The sequence below is a fragment of the Balaenoptera borealis genome (assembly GCF_965194805.1).
Source record: "Balaenoptera borealis genome assembly, chromosome: 2".
NCBI lineage: Eukaryota > Metazoa > Chordata > Mammalia > Artiodactyla > Balaenopteridae > Balaenoptera > Balaenoptera borealis.
This window is the reverse complement of record NC_138867.1, coordinates 12,511,178-12,533,683: the sequence shown is the minus strand read 5'-3', so window position 1 is coordinate 12,533,683 and position 22,506 is coordinate 12,511,178. Positions and strand designations below refer to the sequence as shown.

General features: G+C 45.3%; 1 protein-coding gene and 1 long non-coding RNA gene across 4 annotated transcripts in view; one reads left to right on the top strand and one right to left on the bottom strand.

Annotated features, from left to right (window-relative positions):
- DNAH5 (dynein axonemal heavy chain 5) overlaps positions 1–22,506 on the top strand; it is a 323,695-nt gene that overhangs the window by 27,801 nt on the left and 273,388 nt on the right. The window lies entirely within an intron of this gene.
- LOC309624509 lies at positions 6,626–8,784 on the bottom strand. The gene is made up of 3 exons (XR_014241981.1): positions 8,059–8,784; positions 7,292–7,641; positions 6,626–7,259 (listed from the first exon to the last, which is right to left on the bottom strand). It is a non-coding gene; the product is annotated as an uncharacterized lncRNA (long non-coding RNA).

The following is a 22,506-nucleotide window of genomic DNA, read 5'->3' as shown; positions in this document are numbered from 1 at the left end:
TTAGCATACGGTATTTATTTTTCTCTTTCTGACTTACTTCACTCTGTATGACTGACTCTAGGTCCATCCACCTCACTACAAATAACTCAGTTTCGTTTCTTTTTATGGCTGAGTAATATTCCATTGTATTTATGTGCCACATCTTCTTTATCCATTCATCTGTTGATGGACACTTAGGTTGCTTCCATGTCCTGGCTATTGTAAATAGAGCTGCAATGAACATTGTGGTACATGACTCTTTTTAAATTATGTTTTTCTTTTAATTTGCATTTTCCCAGTGGCTAATGATGTTGAGAATCTTTTCATGTGCTTATTGACAATTTGTATATCCTCTTTAATAAAGGCATTTGAAATCTTTTGCCCATTAAAAAAAAAAACTAGTTTGACTTCTTATGATTAAATTGTAAATATTTTTTTGTTCTTAAGACAAAAGTCCATTGCTTCTCCCGATCTGCAGTTTGACTTTTCATTGTCTTAACTGTACCATTCAAAGAACAAAAGCTTTCAATTTTGATGAAGTCCATTTTATTAATATATATATTTAAATGATTTGTGCTTTTTTGTGTCCTAAGAGCTTTTTATCTACTTCAAGACCACAAAGATTTTCTCCTATTTTTTTTCTAGATATTTTACAGTTGTAGCTTTTACATTTAGGTTTGTGACCTATTTGAGTTTGTTTTTGTATATGGTGTGAGGTAAGATTACAAGTCCATTTCCTTTTTTTAATGGATATCCAATTGCTCAAACAGCATTTCTGTAGGGAAAGACCATCCTTTCCCCATTGAATCACCTTGGCATCTTTGTTAGATATTAATTGGCCATGTATATGTTGGTCTATTTCTGGATCCTCACTTCTTTTTCATTCATCTTACAACTATCCTTTGCCAATACCATACTGTTGATTACTGTAGCTTTATAGTAGTCTTGAAACCTAGGTAATGTAAGTCCTTCAACTTTGTTCTTTTTCAAAATTTGTTTGGCTGAATTATAAGTCCTTTGCATTTTTATATAAACTGTAGAATCAATATGGCATTTCTATAGTAAAGTCTGCTGGAATTGATAAGCTCTTCCTTGAGGCTGTGAGGCCAACTCTCGGTGTTTGTCAGCCTCAGGAGTAATAAAAATAAAATTAAAACTATTGATGATATTACCCCCAAATAAGCAGAGATTAAAAGGCCAATAATAAAGTTGGAAGACAGTGTTTATGAGGTAGAAAAATCCCACAGCCATGGGAGCCAAAATGTCCTGGATTCATGTCCCCCATTTTTCCCACTTTCTGATTGTGTGGCATTAGGGCAAGGGATCAAAAGATGGATTTTGTAGTTTGCCATGAGGATTAAGGAGGATCTCACCAGCTACCTTCTGGATATAAAGGTACCTCACATTCAACAGATCGAAAAAGGAACCCCCTATTTTCCCTCTCCCACCAGCTTTCCTTTGGTCTTTTCTCTTAGTGACCTAACTCTACCGCCCACCATCCATTCTAGCACAAATGTGCTCTTCATAGCAGCCTAGAATCTTTGGAACATGCTGTTCGCATTTTGATTTTCTCCCAACATAGAAATCAAATATAAAAACAAAAACCAGGGACACCTCCCAGCCTCCTTTGCTGCTAGGATGCAGACATGTGACTGAGAGTCCACCGATCAGATTCACCAGCAGGGACTTTGGATCAGGAGCTGTGTGAGCACAGAGGCAGCAAGGAGCATCTCCATTTTGCTGGCACAGGCAGTGTCCTTCCACGGTCTCCTTGCCACTTTCATCAGGGATTTGTTCCTCAGCCTAGACCTGATCTACTCTTCCTTCCAAATACTCTCTTAGGCACTTAATTCTGCCTTGTAATCCTCTTCTTTTCAAACGAACTAGAGCAGAGTCCGTTGTTACAATTCAAAACCCAGAGCAATACCCTAGAAGTGATACACACTAAAGCACTGAAGCCACACGGCCAGCCCTGACCCTCTCTCTCTCTGTCACCACTGTAGCCAGTCAGTCACCAAGTCTTACTGATTCTGCGCCAACCCCTGCCCTGCCACAACAGCTTCTGAATCCGTCTCCTTCTGTCCCCCACTCTCCCAGCCCTGCTCAAGCCACCGTGTCTCTCATCTGGACTGTGGCCATAGCCTCTACTGGGTCTCTCCTTCCACTCTCAGTTCCCACCTTCCAGGCTCACCCTCACACTATATCCAGAGTCATCTTTGAAAAAAGGCAAATCTAATATTATCACATTCTGGCTTAAGACCCTTCTTGCTCTTAGTGTAAAGTTCAGCATCTTCACACTGGTTTACCCAGCCCTGCATAATCTGCCTCCTGCCTCTCTCATGAGATCCATCAGGTACCACTCCCTCCTCCCCTGCCTCCAGCTATACTTTCTCTCTGTCCCTCGAATGGGCCAGCTCTTTTCTGTCTCAAGGCCCTCATTCACTGTTCCTTACACCTGGAATGTCTCATTGCCACCCAGCCAATCCTTCCTCACCTTTCAGATCCTAGCCTCCGTTTTACACCTCAGTGATACACGGCATACTCTCCTTCTTCTCAGCACTTCTTACAGTTATAGTTAAATCACCCTATATTTGATCTAATAGTTGGTACAGCATAGAGTGTATAGCACATGTTTTGTAACCAGACTGTACTATAGATCTGGTTCCTTCATTTTCTACATCTGTGACTTTGAACAAGTTATTTCATCTTTCCCTCCCTCAGTTTCCTCATCTGTATAATGGGCACAATATTAGCACTGTACCTATATCTAAGGTTTGTTGTACTTAGAACAGGGGTTGGTACACTTTCCTGTAAAAGGTCAGGTAGTAAATATTTTAGATTTCGTGCTCTCTGACTTAATAACTCAGCTCTGATGCTGTAGTGTGAAAGCACTATTATAGACAGTAATCCATACGTAAATGGGCGTGGCTATATTCCAATAAAACTTTGTTTACACAAACAAGTGGTAGGCCAGATTTGGCCTACGGACTGTAATTTGCCAATCCCTGGCTTTGAATAGACTTGGCACAAAACGGGTACTCAGTAAATGTTAGCTGTTATCATGAATTATTTTATTTCTTTCTTTCCTGTTAGAATAGAAGCTTCATGAGGGCAGGGACTATGCCTTTCTTCTTTGGTGCTGTATTTTCAGCGCCCAGCTTGGTAAGTAGTACATAGTAGAGGCTCAATAAATGCACATTGAATAAATGAGTATGTCAAGAGCTTAACCCAGAACCCAGGGCCAAGCTGGTGCTCAAGAATTGTTGGATTTCTTCTTCTCCTTCTTGTTTAAGAATGGTACTATTAACTCATTCTTAATAGGGCATTTATTTAATTATTTATATTTTGGGCTGCATCGGGTCTTAGTTGCGGCATGTGGGATCGTTTGTTGAGGCATGTGGGCTTCTCTCTAGTTGTGGTGTGTGGGTTTTCTCTCTCTAGTTGTGGTGCGCGGGCTCCAGAGCACATGGGCTTTGGAGTTTGCAGCACACGGGCTCTCTAGTTGAGGCACGCAGGCTCAGTAGTTGCGGCATGCGGACTTAGTTTCCCTGTGGCATGTGGGATCTTAGTTCCCTGACCAGGGATCGAAACTGCATCCCCTGCATTGGAAAGTGGATTCCTTTTTTAAAATTATTTATTTATTTATTTTTGGCTGTGTTTGGTCTTTGTTGTTTTCTCTAGTTGCGGTGAGCGGGGGCTACTCTTCGTTGCGGTGTGTGGGCTTCTCATTGTGGTGGCTCTAGGCACGTGGGCTTCAGTAGTTGTGGCATGTGGGCTCAGTAGTTGTGGCTTGAGGGCTCTAGAACACAGGCTCAGTAGTTGTGGCGCACAGGCTTAGTTGCTTCGTGGCACGTGGGATCTTCCAGAACCAGGGATGGAACCCATGTCCCCTACATTGGCAGGTGGATTCTTAACCACTGCACCACCAGGGAAGTCCCAGGACATATATTTCAAGGTTTGTTTTTTAGTAGGAATAGGGAACTTGATTTCCTTGGCATAGATTTTCAAGAGCAGACTTTCTGAGTTAAATAACATGACTTTTATGGCTCTCAATATCCCATAATAACATTATACATTATAATAACAATAGCTAGAACTCCTAGATGCCAGGTGTTTTAATATAACTCTTTAATCTTCACCACAGCTCTTTGAAGCAGATATTTCCCATTTATGGACAAAGAAACTGAGGTTTGGAAGGATAAGTATTTCATCAACTAGTAGTTGGCACAGCTGGAAATTGAACCCAGTGTCCTGGCTTCCAGTTTGATGCTCTTTCTACCAAGCTACACAGCTCCTTATGTTGCCAGACTGATTTCCATAGGGGCTGACAGCATTTCTTCTTTACTAGTATGAGGTGTTGTCATTTCCATAACAATGTCAAATGGTGCAGCTGCTGTGGAAAACAGTCTGGCAGTTCCTCAATAAGTTAAACATAGAATTACCATAAAATCCAGTGATTCCACCCCTAGGTATATACCCACATGATTTGAAAATAGGTGTTCAAACAAAAACATGTAGAAAATGTTCATAGCAGCATTATTCACAATAGCCAAAAAGTGCAAATAACCCAAATGTTCATTAACAGATGAGTGGAACAACCAAATAAATTATATTCATACAATCGAATATTACTCAGCCAAAAATGGAACAAAAGTCTGATATGTGTTAAAACATGGAGGAATGCAGAAAACACGCTGAGTGAAAGCAGCCACATACTATATGATCCCATGTATTTGAAATACCCAGAACAGGAAAATCCATAGAGACAAAAACCAGATTAAGGGTAGCTAGGGGCTGGGGGCAGGAGGAAGTGGGGAGTGACTGGTGATGGGGTTTCTTTTTGGAGGGATGAACATGTTCTGGAATTGTTACTGAACCACACTTGGGTCTACTCACCCACAAGCAGTAAAGCCAATCTCCGGGCACTGGGTTGTGGTGAAGGAGAGGGCAGCGTTTATTGCAGGAGCCAAGCAAGGAGCCCAGGCAGCTAGTGCTAAAAAGGCATGAACACTCCTGAAGGCTTTCAGGGAAAGATTTTTTAAGACAGGGTAAGAGAGGGGGTTGTGGGGTGTGTGATCAGCTCGTGGACGCCCTTCTGATTGGCTGGTGGGAAGTAACTGGGAGTCAACGTCATCAACCTTCTGGTTCCAACCCGTCTGGGGTCTACGTGCTTGTGGGCAGCATACAGTTAACTTCCTCCACCCGGTGAGGGTTTCAGTATCTGCAAAACAGCTCAAAGGACATGGCTCAGCATATCATCTATAGCCCTTGCAGAGGAACCAAAGGTCCTTGACTTCGTTTAGTGGCTAAACTACTATTATTTTGTCTTGCTTGACTGTTTTCCTTTCTTTCTGCATTTTCTCGCTTCTCTGATTAAATTTATTCTTTGACTAATGTTTTTCTATAGACAAAGCCAGGCAGAGGACATGGGTGGGTGAGTGCGGTTGGGATCTGTTCTGGTAAGGCCCCATAGGGTCTTGCTCAGTTACAGAATTAGTGGTGATGGTTGTACCACAGTATGAATGCAACCTGTACACTTTAAAATGGTAAATTTTATGTTATGTGTCTTTTACCACAGGGAAAAAAAAAAGAGTCCGTAACAAATCTGGAATACAATAGGGAAATAATTTCTCCCAGAAATAGCAACATCTTGGTCCTACCACAACCTTTCTTACTCCTGCTCACCCCACGCTCTTTTCTTCTTCTTTTTCTTCGGAGAAATATTTAGCTTTCTCCCACATACACTTGGCGTCCAAACAGCCCACGGACAACCTCCGCCAACCTGAGAACAAGTGTGCAGCTTACTCCAGCAAAGCCTGGCTTATTCTTGTCTGTCCTGAGTAGATTTGCCGAGGCATCAGAAATAAGCAAGCTTTCTGCTGAGACGCGAGGCTTTCTTAGCTCACAGGGTTTAGCTCTAAAATGCCCTGTGCACCTCTTTGCTCACTTTTCCTCCTGTGTCTGAGGGAGAAGGATGGAATTCTATGGGCTCCTTCTGGAGCTGGCATCAACCTCCACCACAGTCTTTTCTCCAACCTGGAGTGTTTCCTTGGCAACCAAGTGAAGAGTCAGTCACTCACTTCTTACTAATGCTTGTTCAGTTTTGAACAGTTTGTCTTACTTGAAAAGAAACTGCAGAAGCTGCACTTTTGTTGTTGCTGTTTTTTTTTAAACCCGGGTTCCTGCCAGGCTTTTAAAGGGACCATCTAGATTTCCCCACCAAAGCTGGAATACACAGTTAACAATCACACCAATTGTACCTAGTATGTGTCAGGCTTTACATAGAATCACTCAGTCCATCTGTGTGACAATCCAGGAAGTAGGTATAATTATTATTCCCATTTTACAGATGAGGAAATGGAGGCACAGGAGGTCAAGTGCCTTGCCAAGGTCAACCAGTAGTACCATTTTTAGACTATATTGTAGAGTAATTTCTTCAAACCTGTATGGGGTTCCTGCATCTTACGGGAGGAGCTTCAGCCCGAAGGGTGGACTCTTAGTGATGGAGTAGCAGGCACTGTTGCAGGTGGTGGGAGAGAGATTTAGGGGAAGGGGACCCTTGAGCAGAACTCCTCACAGCCCACCATCTGGGCATATAGAGCACCGCAAGTAGAATGTCCCTGTTTTTTTTTTTTTTTTTAATGTCCCTGTTTTGACTGGCCTTGGCACATGACAGAGAGGTATAAAAAGCACAGACTCTGGGGTCAGGCCGAGCTGGGAACAGGTCCTGCCTCTATCACTGAGTCACTGGGCAAGTGACCACGGAAGTTCCTGGCTGAGCCAGGAGGGAGTTTTTCTGAGGACACGCATGTCTGGAGAGAATTTTGGATTCGACTAGGGTTTCTCAACCTTGGCACTCTTGACAGAATTCTTTGTTGTGAGGGTCTGCCCCGTGCGCTGCAGGATGTTGAGCAGTATCCCTGGTGCCCACACACTGGAGGCCGGTTGTGACAACCAGAAGTGTCTGTAGCCGAGGCCAGCTGTCCCCTGGGGAGGGGGCAAGGTCATCTAACCTCCAGATTAGACCACCTAAAGCTTCTTCCCATTCAGAGATTATCTTGTGATTCTGTCGTATGCTCTCAACTTATAGGGTTGTTTTGTATAACATCACCCCCTTCACGTGGTGGCATCAGAATTCAGGTCACCATTCAGCCAGATTTCTGGAATTCGCCTTTTCCTCTCAGTGGGAACAACCTCCATGACAATCTTGCTCCATTTCCCCTCCAAAGGCCAGACCGCCCCTCAAGGTAATTCTGTATTTTCTGGTTAAAAACAAAAGCCTTAAAAAAAAAAAACAAAAAAAAACAAAAGCCTTCCTGAGTAAATTTCTCACTTGCCTCAAAGTTCAAAGTTCCTACCAGACCTTTGCCACCTGCATGATTTCTCCTCTCACCCTCCTCCCCCCTAAGAAATCCCCAGGGCCGGGAGAAGCTTCTGGAGCACTGTGGCGGGTGGCTGGTTCTCTGAGCTGCCCTAGGAGATGCGTGTCTTCCTGCTTGGCCTTTGGCGGGACCTCGTTGTATTTTCTGTGTGTGCTGACGGCTGCCGGGGAGCTGGGCGCCCCACTGCTGCCTGGGCACCCGGTCACCGCCTCCTCCTTCCTCCTCGCTCTGGGCCGTCACCTTGGCCTTCTGCGTCCCCCTGTTGCAGTCCAGATGACCCCTGGCAGGCACCGTGATGGATTCTCAGTTACTGCCTGGTCCCTCCAGGGCTACGGGAATGTCCCCGGGTGGCCATCATGCCAGGCGAGGTGCAGGTGGCTCTCTCAGGCCATTCTCGCTCCAGTCCTGCCCTGTCGCCATTCCTTGACCGCAGCCCGTCCCCGTCCCTCTGCCCTCCCCCTGCTCTGAGCCTGCCTCCTGCCTGGACTCCAGGAGGGGAGTGGGACACAGTTCATCAGGCCTTTGGAGCCTCTATCTTGCAATTGTTCTTCCAGAGAAAAATGGAAACACATCTATTTCAGTGTTTCTCTTGCACAATGCTAATTTGGAAGTATTCAGAATTGGCTTTATAACTCCCTCTAATGCCCAACTCCAACAATTGTTTAAACACACGGGGACCACAATCCACTGAACGTACCCACAGTCATTGGCCTCATTCCTTTTGCACCCTCACTTTCCTCCGTGTCCAGCTGGACATCCACCCTCAGTTGGTTGTAAACACCCCAGACCCTTCTCCTCTCTCATTTCATTGTACTTGGTTGATGTATGAGTCAAAGGTCTCCAGAGAAACAGAACCAACAGGCGGGGTGTTTATATAGAAAGAGGTTTATTTTAAGAAATTGACTCACATGATTATGGAGACTGGCAAGTCCAAAATCTGCAGGGTGGCCTAGCTGGTGTTTCACTTCAGGTCCAAAGGCCGGCTGCTGGCCGACTTCCTTCTTGTTCAGGGGAGGTCAATCTTCGTTCTATTAAGGCCTTCAACTGATTAGATGAGGTCCACCCACATCACGGAGGACAATCCGCTTTACCAAAGTCCACCAATTTAAATGTAAATCTCATCTAAAAACACTCTCTTGGAAGCATCCAGAATAATGTTTGACCAATAATCTGGGCTCTGGGAACTAGCCAGGTTGACACATAAAATTCACCATCACTGTTGGCTAAACCACAACCCTGTTGTGGCCAAACTCACTTGCTGCCTCTTCTGAGGCTGTTCCCACATAGCTAGAGGCAGTGGGAGCAAGATACCCACCATGTCTCACTGGAAATGAAAGATCAGTAACCCCCAGCGAAGTGCAGCGATTGTACTATATATCCCTGGTTTAGTCACTCTCCCGCTCATAGATGACTATTTCATATCTGCTCCCCATCCTCAGGCTCAGCAGAAGACCTTGCCCCCTGTGTCTCAGAGAGAGATTCCATAGGTCCTCACCACTGCGTCTATCCTCCTGAAGGCTGCATCTGTGCTCACACGCTCTCCCTCCCCCTCTTCCCATGGATGAAAAGCCTGGGCTCCTGGCAAAGGCCAACCCCTTCCTCCTGTGATGGGTCTCACCTTTCTCCTCTGCTGGAGGTCAGTGTCCAACAGCTCCTTCCTCTCTCTCCTGAATCATCAATTTTGTCTTTACTCGTTCATTCCCATCAGTACACACACTTTTCTTGACCTCGCTTAGAGCTCCCACTCGATTTCTCTCCTTTTTACAGTTTCCACTTGTGCTGTCTTTAATCTCTCTCCTCCTATTCTCTTAATTTTTTATTATGGTAAAATACACAAAAGTGCACCACTGTAACTATTTTAAAGTGTATGATTCAGTGACGTTAAGCGCATTCACAATGTTGTGTAACCATCACTGGTCTAGTTCCAGACTTTTTCATCACTCCAAACGGAAATCTTGTATACGTTAAGCAGTCACTCTCCATTCCCTGCTTTTCCCAGGGCCCCCCAGTCCCTGGCAACCACTAATGTGCTTTCTGTCTCTATGGATTGCCTATATTGGATATTTTATATAAATGGAATCCTACAACATGTGGTCCTTTGTGACTGGTTTCTTTCACTCACCGTAATGTTTTCAAGATTGATATATGTTGGAGCACGTATCAGTACTTCATTCCTTTTCATGGTGGAATAGTATTCCACTGTATAGATATACCACACTTTGTTTATCCAGTCATCTGTTGAGGGACATGCATTGTTTCCTCCCATTCTCTTTAAGCCCTTTCCAACAGGCTCTCACCCACACCAGGCCACCAAAACTGCTCTCGTCGAGATCACCAATGATCCCCATGTTGCCAGATCTCACAGTTGATACTCAGGTGTCATTGGACTTGAACTCCCAGCAGCACTTGGCCTGCCAATCACTCTCTCTTCTCAAATCACTTCTTCACTCGGCCTGCAGCACATGCATTTTCTAGGTTTTCCTTCTTCCTCTCTGGAATGTTCTTCTCTGTACCCTCTACTGGCCCCCTCCTCTTTTCTAACTTCCTAATGTTGGAGTGTGGTACTTGTACCTTTTGCCTATCTACTCTCACTAGTCCCATGGCTTTCACTACTATTTATATATGGACGTACCTCATTTTACTGTGCTTTGCAGACACTTGTGCTCTTTACTAATTGAAGGTTTATGGCAGCCCTGCATCGAGCAAGTCTATCAGCACCATTTCCCAACAGCATTTGCTCACTTCATGTCCCTGAGTTACAGATTGGTAATTCTTCAAATATTTCAGACTTTTTCATCATTATTATATTTGTTATGGTGATCTGTGATCAGTGACCTTTGATGTTACTATTGCAAAAAGATTATGACCTGCTGAAGGCTTAGATGATGGTCAGCATTTTTTAGCAATAAAATATTTTTTCTTTTTCTTTTTTAAAAAAATATTTATTTATTTGTTTGGCTGCGCTGGGTCTTACTTGTGGCATGCAGAATCTTTCAGTTGTGCCATGTGGAATTGAACCCGGGCCCCCTGCATTGGGATTGTGGAGTCTTAGCCACTGGACCACCAAGTAAGTCCCTTTTTTTCTTTTTTTAAAAATTCCTGTTTGGCATTCATTTTTTCTTCTGTATTGGTCTGGAAGTTATATGTCCTTTTACTGTTCTTTTAGTGGTTACCCCAGAAGTTATAACATACTTCCTTGACTTATTAAGATCTAATGTTACTTTTACCCTCTTTCCCAATGACACAACTTAAAATACTTAAAATACTATATATTAACATACTTAAAACACTTCCTGACTTATATGCCATTTTTTAGTGTTTAGTATTAAGGGATAAAGTATTTTTAATTTAGGTATGTACATTTTTTTTAGACATAATGTAATTGCACACTTAATAGACTACAGTATAGTGTAAACATAATTTTTATTTATTTATTTATATTTAATTTTATTTTTTTAACATCTTTATTGAAGTATAATTGCTTTACAATGATGTGTTAGTTTCTGCTTTATAACAAAGTGAATCAGCTATACATATACATATGTTCCCATATCTCCTCCCTCTTGCGTCTCCCTCCCACCCTCCCTATCCCACCCCTCTATGTGGTCACAAAGCACCGAGCTGATCTCCCTGTGCTATGTGGCTGCTTCCCACTAGCTATCTATTTTACGTTTGGTAGTGTATATATGTCCATGCCACTCTCTCACTTCATCCCAGCTTACCCTTCCCCCTCCCCATGTCCTCAAGTCCATTCTCTATGTCTGCGTCTTTATTCCTGTCCTGTCCCTAGGTCCTTCAGAACCATTTTTTTTTTTTTTTTTTTAGATTCCATATATATGTGTTAGCATACGGTATTTGTTTTTCTGACTTACTCACTCTGTATGACAGACTCTAGGTCCATCCACCTCACTACAAATAACTCAATTTCGTTTCTTTTTATGGCTGAGTAATATTCCATTGTATATATGCACAACATAATTTTTATATGCACTGGGCAACCGAAAAATGTGTCTGACTTGCTTGGTTGCGATATTCACTTTATTGAGAGGGTCTGGAACCAAGCTCGCGATATCTCCAAGTGTGCCTGCTTTGACATCTGCCAGATTTTTGTCTCCAGCCCTGATATCTTCCCTCTACTCCTACTTATGTGTCCTATTGCCTGCTCAGGAGCACTCTTGGGCTGCCTAAAAGTCATCTCAAGCTTAAAAATTTGTCTGGAATCTCAAAATTACTGAGGTATTGGAATCATCCTTGATTTCACATCTCCTGTCCTACTCTGTAACTAATCCATCAGCAAGTATCATTGATTCCATCTTCATTTGTACCCAGAATCCAACCACTTCTCCCCACGTCTCCTGCTACCTCTCTGACCTAACGCCCTGACATCTCCTCCCTAGATTACTGCCTAGTCTGCCTGCTGGGGTCCCTGCTTCCATTTGTTTTCTCTAGTCTATTGTGAGTTGTTTTTTCAGTTTGTTTGTTTTTATTTTTGTTAACACCTAAGTCGTACCTTGTCTCTCCTCTACTCCAAACCCTTCAATAGCTCCTTATCTCACTCAGAGTAAATGCCAAATCTTCATCATGACCCCTTCCCAAGTCAGTGAGTTTCCTCGCCATCTCCCTGGGCCAATAGGCAGATTTTTTTCTTGGATCACCCCAGGGACCTCAGTTCCAACTCTCCATCTGGGACAGGCACAAGGCCTCCTCTCCTGTCTAGGTGTGGCATAAAAACATAAATTCCTTAGTTACCAAAACTTGCACCTCTCTCACCCCTGTAGAGCAACCCCAGTATCGGTTCATGTTTACTATGCTGATTTTCTTTCATTTTTGTTTTTGGCCCTGAGGCTATCCCTTACTTGCTTGGGAGTTTGGCTATGAATGTAGAAAGTTATTTTGTTCCGCACTTCTTGGTGCCTGGTATCGGGAGAATATTTAGGTTATGCTGTTTGCCATATTGCCAGAAACAGAACACCTGTCCTTTGTCTCTGCATCTAGGTCCTGATGGCTACGTGAGGCCCTCCTCGCTCTGATGATGCATCTGGGCTATTCTCTGACTTGAATCTTTGTCCCCTCTCTCAGACACGGTCTGTACTCACCTTCTAGATCTTCTGCAACTAACAGCAAGAGGTGTTTCATCACCTTGTTCCAACCCTCAAATTTTGTGTGTGAGTCTTTAGCCTGCCTTTTGGGGTGTGGGAGGCTGAATAAAGGCCCCCCTTCCCCAAGATGTTCATGGAACCTGAAATCCCTGGGACCTGTGAAAAGATTACCTTACATGGCAAAGGAGATTTAGCAGATGTAAGAGTAAGAGTCTCGTGATGGAAAGATTATCCTGGATTATCTGGATGGGCTTGATGTACTCACAGGGACAAGGGTCCTTCCAAGAGGATGGACACAGGGGGAGTCAGAGTGGAGAGAGAAGGCCACGTGGTGATGGACACAGAGGTTGGAGTGTCTGAAGATGGAGGAAAAGGCCTTAAGCCAAGGAATACAAGTGGCCTCTAGAAGCTGGAAGAGGAAAGGAAACAGATTCTTGCCTAGAGCCTCCAAAAAGATCGCAGCCCTGCCAACCCAGCGATTTTATTCCAGTGAAACTGATTTCAGACTTCTGACTGCCAGAACTGTAAGATAATATATTTGTATTGTTTTAAGCCACTAAATTTATGGTAATTCGTTACAACAGCAATAGGAAACTAATACACAGGGGATTCAGGTCAACTTGCTGAGGATCTAGCTCTTTGTTCCTGAATGTGAGCCCTCTCCTACAGTGTGAGAGAGTGGCCAGACCCTAGAACCGGGCCTGTTCTGCAGACCGTCCTGGGTCTGGGTTGCCTGCAGGGCCAGGGCACGTGTGAGTGCTTTGGTGTCTTGCTAGAAATGGGTCTGTTGCCAGTTCATCATTCTGAGACTCCGGGAAATGAAGCCAGATGAAAGCTGAGCCAGGAGGGGGCCTCTGCTGAAGCCTCTGGCTGAAGGGCTTCGGTGAAGGCAGTTGATGCTGGTGGTGGTGGAGACGGAGGGTCAGATCCAGGGCGGCCAGGGATACAGGGAGGTGGAGCGGGGCCTCAGCACCCATGCACAGAACATGGCACTTCCAGGGCCTGCCTTTTTTCTTCATTGTGGTAAAATGCACATAATATAAAATTTATCTTTTAAATCATTTTTAAGTGCACAGTTCAGTGGTATCAAGTATGTTCACAGTGTTGTACAACCAACTATCACTACCTACCAACCATTTCCAGGACTTTTTCATCTTCCTAAACTGAAACCCTGTACCCATTAAACAAAAGTCTCCCTTTCCCCCTCCCTCTCCCTAAACCCAGGCAACCACCATTCTACTTTCTATTTCCATGAATTTGACTATTGTAGGTACCTCATATAAGTGGCATCTTTCAGTAATTGTCCTTTTGCGACTGGCTTATTTCATTTAGCATAAATGTCTTTAAGGTTTATCCATGTATATGTCAGAGTTTCCTTTTTTCCAAAGGCTGAATAACATTCCATTGTATGTAGAGTCCACATTTTGTTTATTCATTTATCCGTCAATGGACACTTGAGTTACTTCCACCTTTTGGCTGTTGTGAGTAATGCCGCGGTGATTATACGTGTACAAATTATCCCAGTGCCTGTCCTTAACATGTGGCTTTGTTGGTTGGGAAGCAAGCTGGGAAAGGATGCTGTAAACCTGACATAAGACCACAGTCTCTTATCCAAAAATGTGGGGTCAGATGTGTTTCAGAATTCAGAATTTTTCTTTTGAGTTTAGAAAGGTAATTCAGTTTATACGTGGTATGTTATATCATAACTACAGCATCATTCTAAACAGACTACACATAGCCCCACGTCAGTTTCAGGTTTGGTATTGTAACCAAATCTATTTGCCACAAATTTATTTTTAATTTTTCAGAGCTTTTTAGATTTCAGAATTGTGGATAAGGGATTGCGGACATATATCACAGGTTATCAGTTTGTAGAGATAAGAAAGAAAAGAAATGGCTTCACTTCTAACCCATACTGCCCCCTGTGTGTGGTTTATCTCTGTAAGCATTTTGGGAGAATTAATTGGTCAATTCAAGGAAGAAAAGTGATTGACTTGAAAGAACCAATTAAGTATTTGGTAACTCAGTCATTCTGGTAAAAGGACTTTCTGGGTACACAGAGCTCAAGTCAACGCGAGTGTGGAGAGAAGGATGTTTTGACAAAAAGGATTGGGAGGAATAAAGCAGACCATGTCAATTGTTTGAAAATTGAGATTCAAAGCTGAGGTCAGAAACGTACTCACAGCATTTTTAAAAGAAAGGTCAGCAGAATTTAACTAATTGTCCTTAGATTAGATGGGTAGGAGGCCTTCAGAAAATACATGTGTTTTGGATTTAACTACCTAGTTGGGATGGTTATACCATTTTGGAGAACTTATCCTACGTGAAGCTTTGTGTTACGTACTTTAAATACATTCCCTTATTTAATCCTTATAAACCTCTGCAATGTATTTTCCTGTCCCCAAGCTGGGCTGTGCAATTTGTGTGGTCCAGTGAAAAATGAAAATGTGGGACCCCTGTTCAAAAAGTATTAAGAATCTCAAGATGGCAATCGCATTGCGTTAAAGCAAGCTCCTGGCCCTTCTAAGAGTGGGGTTCTGTGTGCCAGCACAGGCTGGAGGACACGAAGCTGGGTGTTACTGTCCCCATTTTCATACGAGGATACCAAGACACAGAGGGGCCGTGTCCTGCTCCCGGTTGGACAGCTCTGATGCTGAAAGCTAGAAGACAGGGCAGCCTTATGGGTCATTGTACCTCCGGTTCAGCTAAGGGTAGAGGCTCAGTGAGTATTATAGGGCAGCAATCAAGACAATTCAGCAAGTGCTACGGAGCGCCTAGAACTTTTGTAGGTATTGTTACTAACACGAGAGAGAACAAGCTAAAATCTGACAACATATGCTAATTGTTCATGCTCGTAAATCCCTATAAATATATAGGAAACACTCACTCCTCCGCCAGAATTTGTGGAGGTCTCTTTAGTTCCTCTGGGAGGGTAATGGGAGCCATCTAACTTGTGAAGGTTTCTCATTAAACAACTATTTATTTGTCTAATTGGGGTAAATCAGCTAAATGCTAATTAGTATCTTCCAAAGAGTAAAAATAGACCTCTAATCACTCACATTATTGCTCAGCACAGAGAACACCAGGGAGCCGTGTTTCCAGAGCCTCCGTCTTATTTAACGTTTTACAGATTCCATGCAAAACCCCACATGCCAGTTGCATGGCAGTAGCTGACGCGCAGCTGAGATGCTTGAATGTGGTTGATTTCCAGAGGCTGTTGTCATGAGAAACTCAGTCGTTAGTGGCTATAATTGTGCTTGTGCAACTCTGACAAAGAATTTCCTCCACAGTTCTGTGGCTAGAATCATGTTAGTGAAATTCCAGTGACAGCTGAAGACAACAAGATGGAACGAGAATGGACAAAGTTATGACAAATAGTTACACTCGTCACATATTGTGACTTGGGGACGGGCTTTGGCAGATGATGCATTTGGACTCCTTCTGCAGGATTCCCGAGAGATTGTTCTGTGACAGCTGACACTTCCAGCTGACCTTCTATCTGAGACTCCTGGCTTTGCTGGTCTAAAATTAAAGTGGTTCTTTTGCCTTTACTGACACAGACGTTCTGGAACATCTTAGGGATCACTTAGGGGGCTCCAGTGAAAGGGGCCTAAATGATGGAATGGGGAGGTTCATCATCTCCTTCCAACAAGAATGGAGGGAAAGAGCTGGTTGGGGTCAGCTTCTCAGGGATGTCACCAGGAGGCCCCGACTCTTCTCATATTTCCATTCCATCATCCTGAGCATGTTGGCTTTCATCCTGAGCTCTGTCCTCAAAGTACAAGACACCATTTCTTCATAAACCTGTGTCCAGGTACAGGGGAGTTGTGTTTTCTGGGTTCCCTGAAAAGCAGAGCCTGATACCATTTATTTGGGAGCTGGTCCAGGAAGCAGGAGTGAGGGACTGGGGACATGAGACAGGGAAGGGGGAAAAACCAATACAAGAGCGTGTCATTGGGCTGCCACTGTGGGCACCAGGGGCTAAGTTCTGCCGGGATCTACTGGGAAGTGTGCAGAGCGGGGCCAGGATCGCCCAGCTGGAAGGTAAGGCTCCTGGATCTCCATCCACTGCTCCTCTTCCCCAGTGGCTGGAAGGGACGTGAAAGCAGCAGCACAGGAGAAGACTCGGAGGCCAAGGTGTAAAGGAGTTCAGGGTGTGGGCTTGAGGTGGGAGGCTGTCAGCTCAGGGTGAGTATGAGCGCCTGACAATGCCCAGCATGGTGGTGCTAGGCCTGAAATTAAGGTTCAGTAGTATGTGCTGCCTCGTTATCTGAAGCTGGGAGGGCCAGTTCTCCTCCCCACCCTGCTCCCACAGATAAGGTCCATTAGCCAGACAACCTTCCTTATCCCAGGACCAGGCCCTGCTGCTGCTTATCCCTGAGTAAGGACTTCAGTTTCCTGCCAGACCACAGAGTCATCCAAACAAGCCTAGCCTAGTCTCCTGGGAGAACAAAGGGGTTCGCCCCCTCCTTTGGATACTACAAGCCCTGCCTCCCAAGGCCATGCTTGTTCACTGTGTTCCGAAGTGCAGCCCTGTGTGTCCTGCGTGGTGTGCTGTTTCCTACCCCCTCGCCAGGCATGAGTAGATGTGACTATAAACTGCTGTTGATCTCATCTGTCCAGTGTTGGGTGTTCAGCCATCCCCAGAACCCTAGGGTAGGAATGCCTCCCTCACCAACGCTGTGAAGGTGAAGAGCTCAAACAGCCATAACTAAGAACATCCACCATGGCTGCAGGTGAGATCAAGGTGGGCCAAGACATGCGCTACAGGGAGCCAGAGGCATTGGCTACAGAGGGGAAAATGGTGACTTTTTCCTTTCCTGTCTCTTTTTATCAGGGTCAAGAATCCCAGAAGACCCCAGCAGGCACCCATCATGTCTCACTGGACAGAACCGGGTCACCTGTCTCTCTCTGAACCAATCCCTGGCAAATGGCAACGATATTATGATGACTGATTGGAGACCCATCACAATTAGTCCCCTGTGGTGGGGGAGGGCCCACTTTCCATGAGCACATTTTCCCACAGTGCCTGAATGAAATCAGCGTTCTGTTGGGTTCTATTAGAACAAAATAAGGGAGAAATGGCTGTTGGGTGGGTGGTCAGCTGTGTCTATTCTCTATATGATGGAGAAACCATTCAAGGGTGTAGGGGCAGAAATAGTGCCATCTCTGTTATGTTTTAACTCTGGTGACAGTATGAAAAAGAAAATAGAGAGACAAGAAATTGGGGCAGGTCAACCGATTCTGGGGCAACTGCCTAAAGTGAGGACAGTGGTCATAGCAAATAGCAATCATGTGGGACGCTGACAACTGAGGAGGGGAAAATCCCAGGGGTGACCATTACGAGAGACCGAGGTTCATTGGTTCTCTAACTTTAGTGTTCTCAGCAATCAATCACCTAGACCCCTTCCAGGAATTCTGATTGGGAAGGTCTGGGGAAAGGCCCAAGAATGTGCAGTTTTACCTCATATCCCCAGGTGATTCTTTTTTTTGGTTGTGCCATGTGGCATGCGGGATCTTAGTTCCCCAACAAGGGATCTAACCCATATCCCCTGCAGTGGAAGCTGGAGTCCTAACCACTGGACTGCCGGTGTATTCCGCCCCCCCGCCAGCCCAGGTGATTCTGAAGCAAGTGGTTGGTACCCACAGGCTGAGTGTCCCCTTGGGCTGGAATTACTGCAGATATCCCAGTGGGGGTGGGAGGTCATCTTCACTCTTCCCAAAGTTTTTTTGTCCAGCCACCACTGCAGACCAGGGTTCTGTGTCTCTGAGCTGGTGTGCCAGGACTTAGTATCGGCACAGGCTTGTGGGTTCAATGACAAACCTCTTAGTCCAACTGGAGCCCTCCTCATTTTCCCCTGACGGCTCCCGGCTAGCCAGCGACCTTCATCCCTGGGGTCTACCTGATATTCGTAGCTGACGTTCACATACCAGTCGGCTATCATTGTGCCTTCCTATTGAGCCGGCTATTGGCTGACTTGGCTTGAGCCAACATCGTCCCCCACACAAGCTGCCTCAGTCCTTCCTGCCGTAAGTGTTTACTGAGGAGCCACGTGCCAGGCGTTGTTCCAGGCCATGGGGATCCGACATGGAAACAAATGGGCAGACTCCCCACTCTCATGACACTTCACAACAAGAGTCACATAGTAAACAAAAAAGGACATAGCCTAATGGGTGGAATTGTGGCCCTCTCCGAAGAAAATTTATGTCCAAATCCTAACCCTTGGTACCTGTGATTGAGATCTTATTGGGCAATAGCATCTTTGCAGATGTAATTAAGTTAAGGGTCTCAAGATGACATCATCCTGGATTTAGGATGAGCCCTAAATCCAATGACTGACGTCTTTATAAGAGAAAGGAGAGGGAGGTTGGAGACGTAGAAACAGATGGAAGAAAGCGATGGGAACATGGGGCAGAGACTGGAGTGTTGCTGCCACAAGTCAAGGAACACCTGGACCCACCAGAAGCTGGAAGAGACAGGAAGGATTCTCCCCTAGAGATTCTGGAGTGGGTACAGCCCTGCTGACACCCTGATCTAGGACTTCTGGCCTCCGGAATTGTGAGAGAATAACCCTCTGTTGTTTAAGCCACCCAACTTGTGGTCATTTGTTACGACAGCCCTAGGAAACTAATATGCAGAGTAAATCAGGTAGTAGTGAGAGCTGGGAAGGAAAACAAAGCAGGGTAAAAGGATGGAGAGTCTGGGAGGGTGGAGGAGATGCTCTTCCAGGCAGAGTGACCAGGAACACACTGGTCCTCGCTTGTCCTTGTATCTCTTTCCCTGGTCACGGCCTCCTGGCCTCTTCCTATTTGTCTCCCAGCTGTGTTCTCAGACCTTGACTTATGATCTTCCCTCACACTCATCTGAAGATGGCAGCTCAGTGGGAACTCTGTTTAGACTCTGCAGAAAATAAGTCGCTCCCTTGTGGGTAGGGGCAGGGCTCACACGCTCAGATGAGGCCTGGGTGAAGGACAACGTGGGGGGCAAGTGCCCCTCCCTCAGTCAGGCAGCTCATGCTCTGCACCAGCTGGTTGTTGCCACGTGCGGATAGGGCTAGCACCGCCAGACCTTCTAGTTTCTGAAGTGAAGCCAGAAATCCGATAGAAGTCTCTCTTTCTCTCTCTTTTTTTTTTTTGGTATTTACTTAAAAAAAATTGAGGTGAAATCACCATACCATAAATTAACCATGTGAAAGTGGACAATTCACTGGCATTTAGTTCATTTACAGTATTGTGTAACCGCCACCTCTATCTAGTTCCAAAACATGTTCATCTCCTGAAAATGAAACCCCACACCCATTGGGGCGTCACTCCCTGTTCCTCCTTACCTCCAGCTTCTGGAAACCACCAGTCTGCATTCCATCTCTATGGATTTAGCTATTCTGGATCTTTCATGTAAATGGGGTTGTGCAATTAAATGTCAATAACAAACAGCAAAGACAGACACCGTGTGGACCACTGGGCTGGCCTGAACTGGACTGAACTGGACATTCAGTTTCTGATCTCCGGCTATGACAGGTGGCCCCTTACATCAAAGTGATGGGGTCATTTGGCAGCTGTCTCTGTGGCCTGTTAGGAGGCTGATAATGCCAGGCTGGGGAGTGGTCCAGAAGGTCTGCCCTGGGTAAGTGGTTTTGGTGGCGGTGCTCTGATTCCAATATTGTCCCCAAGAGGAAAGGTGGCTATGACCACTGGAACTGGAAAGGCAGCCTCTTCTCTTTATGTAAGAGGGCTCTGAGGGGTTAGAAAGGATGCTCTCCTCCTCTCCTCTCGATGGTCTGGTCTAGGGCACTACTTGGTGAGAGAGACGGCTCTGGAATGACATCCAAACGGGAGGAGGGAGGAAGGAAAATGGTGCCAGCAAGGATTCAGATCCCATCGCCACAATGGTCCCTGTGTTCAAGAATTCCCCTTTCCACCTTGGAATTCTGCTCTGGAGAACAAAATGTGGTTGGTCATTTTCCCTCAGGGGAGGTGAGGTCGTACTCTTGCCTTTAGTTAGAGTGAGGAAAATATGAGATGTGAATGTGGGAAGGCTGTGTTCATTCTTTCCCAGAGTCATTCATCCCTTTAGTGAGGGGATATTGAGCACCTGCCCGGTACCCAGTGGGATAAAGATATATTACTCGTCAGCTCTCAGATGTATTCGGTGACAGATTAAAAAAGAATTAGTGTTACCAAGTGTCAGCAACAGGAACCATGGGGGTAAAGCAGGAAAAGATAGATTTTCACAGGGGGGAGAGGGAGGCATCAAAAGTTGCAGTTACTTCTTCCCAGGCACTGCACTTGGTCCTGGGCTTGTTCTTTGCCCAGGAGCCGGGGTGGGGAGTTGGGTGTGTGTGTGGGGCGGTGGTGAGTGGGCTGAATCTATTGCTTGGCTTCCCCAGTTCTGCATACAGGACCAGGGCAGCTTCTGCCCCAGTGAGGGGGCTTCCCCTAATTCCTTCATCCCTGGGGATCACTTTTTCTTATTTGCACAAAAGCGCTGCATGAGCTGGGCTCCCCGCTTTGCATAGTTCTGCTCTTTCGTTTATACTTTGGGGTCCAAATTTGCAGCGCTTAGTTGTTGTGGTTGGAACACGAGTATATATAGGAATGAGGTTTATTACTGTTGTAAATGATCCTCCTCTGACCAGCTTATTAAAAAAACACGGTTCCTTCTCTTCTGGCCGGAGTGGTCTAGGTGTGGTGCTACCCCAGGCAGAGCGAGGGATGCGACGGTGACTCACTTCGGCTCTTTTCCAACGTGTAATTCAATGAATTCGGTTTGCTTTAGAGCCCGTGACTCATTTTCCCTGCTCAGTGACTTGCGTGACAGGGTGGTGAGATAACCAAGAACACAGGGAGCCAACGGGTAGGTTTTTGTCAAGAAATGTAGACTTTCACAGACCTGGGGGACATCCAGAGTGCGGAAAAACGTAGTTGTTTAAGGATACAGTTCCCGAAACAAGGGAAAACATCTTCCAACGGTGGGGTAATTTTTCACCTTCTCACATTTCACTTTTGTTTAAGAAAAAAGTCTGACATCACCGGTAGGATCTGCCGTGTCAGAAATACTGCGGGTGCCTTTGCAAACAGCTGCGGCCTTTGTGCTGGGCTCATTGCTCAGCGTGGGTAACTGTTTTGTCCACCGAGGTTAGAGTCGTTCCCCCCACCCCGTCCACTCAGCTCTTCTGCATTCCTGGCCCACATTGTGCGATGGCTCTTCAGAAAATGCCACGTTCATGTCAGCGTCATCGGAGGGTCAACCGGAGTAATGTGAGAGAAGAACCCGCGTATCTGGGTGTGATTAAATGTGTGTAAAGACAGGGGAGAAAGCAGATGTTATCTCTTATTTCTTTTTCAAATTGGAGTTGAACACTCAAAAAGCTGTTGGGTGCCACAAATGGAAATGGTGAAATTATGAAAAGAATGTCCTATCTGTCCCAGCTGTGCTTTCACAGACATTTTCTTTTTAACAGTGTTGTTTGATAACTTTCAAAGGAAAAATTATTTTATGGGTGACATTTCAAATCAATCCGTTGAAAGGCTATTTGTCTGAAATACAAATTGGCCAGGATCGTGTGTGTGTGTGTGTGTGTGTACGTGTGTGCGTGTGTGAATTGCCATATGAAAGAGTGGAGGGCTTGTTTGTTTCATTTTGACTATTTATTAGCCTGGACCTTGGCTGTTTATTTGTTTGGCACTATGAAGGGAGGAAACTACAAAATGAACTTGTGGCACACTCTAGTTATCTTTTGCGGTGTACCAAAGTACCCCAAAACTTGCTGGCTTGAAACAATTCTGTGGGTGAGGAATTTGGGCAGGGCTCAGCTGTGCAATTATTCTGCTCCATGTGGCCTTCACTGAGGCCTCTCGGTGGTATTCAGCTGGCAGATGGGCTGGCCTGGAGGGCCCAAGACAGCTTTACTCATGAGTCTGGCACCTCAGTGGGGATGGCTGGAAGGCTGGACTCTGCTGGGACTGTCAGCTGGGGTGCCAACACTTGATCCCCCAGCATGGCGGCTCAGGGAGCCCAGAGACAGGGCTCCTAGAGACCAAGGTGC